We start from the raw sequence: 1,077 nt of genomic DNA, 5'->3' as shown, positions 1-1,077 counted from the left end.
GGACACGACGAGGCCATGACGCGATTTGGGTAATCGTTGATCGATTAACCAAATCCGCGCACTTCTTAGCGATCCGGAGGACTGATCCCCTGGATCGATTGGCGGATCTGTATTGCTGGGAGATCATGTTTCTGGCAGAGTCTGCAGTAGGCCTTGGGCACTCAGCTCCGATTTAGTACAGCTTTCCATCCGCAGATAGATGGACAGTCAGAGCGGACCATTCAGACTCTAGAGGACTTGTTGAGATCTTGTGTACTAGATTTTGGAGGCAGTTGGGAGGACCATTTGTCGTTGGTAGAGTTCGCCTACAACAATAGCTTTCCTTCGGCTATCCAGATGGCACCGTTTGAAGCGTTGTATGGTAGGCCTTGTCGGACACCCACCCTCTGGGATGAGGTTGGGGAGGCCCAGCTGTTGGGACCTCATAGAGCTCAGCATGACGCAGAGTTGGTCTGTACTATCAGACGGAGGATGTCAGAGGTACAGGATCGCCAAATGAGTTATGCAGATCGGAGACGCAGACCCTTAGAGTTCTCTACAAGAGACCATGTATTTCTACGAGTTTCACCCACGAAAGGGGTGAAGAGATTTGACCTCAGAGGTAAGCTAGCTCCGCGATACATTGGCCCTTTCCAAATCCTAGAGAGGATTGGAGCAGTAGCTTACCGGCTAGCACTACCACCATCCCTGGCAGGCGTCCACGATGAATTCCACGTATCTATGCTGAGGAGGTTCCAGTACAGATTTTGGACCGGAAGGAGCGTCAGTTGCGGAACAAGACTATCCGGTTGGTTAAAGTCGGATGGCAGTATCATTCGGATGAGGAGGCTACTTGGGAGCTCGAGGATACTATCCGAGCTCGATATCCCCAACTTTTCACTTGAGGTATGTGATTTAATTTATCGGTCAGCATTTATACTCTATATCTGTTGTTAGTACTTGCTGAAGGTAGATAACGAAATTTGAGGACCAAATTTTTATTAGTGGGGGAGAATGTAAAATACCGGAAAATAGAGAATAATAATAAGGGAATTTTTTTCAGAATTTTTGAAAATTTTTCGAAAATTTTTCGGAGCT

This window comes from Zingiber officinale, chromosome 11A (assembly GCF_018446385.1).
Source record: "Zingiber officinale cultivar Zhangliang chromosome 11A, Zo_v1.1, whole genome shotgun sequence".
Taxonomy (NCBI): domain Eukaryota; kingdom Viridiplantae; phylum Streptophyta; class Magnoliopsida; order Zingiberales; family Zingiberaceae; genus Zingiber; species Zingiber officinale.
Note: the sequence above shows the minus strand (reverse complement) of the source record.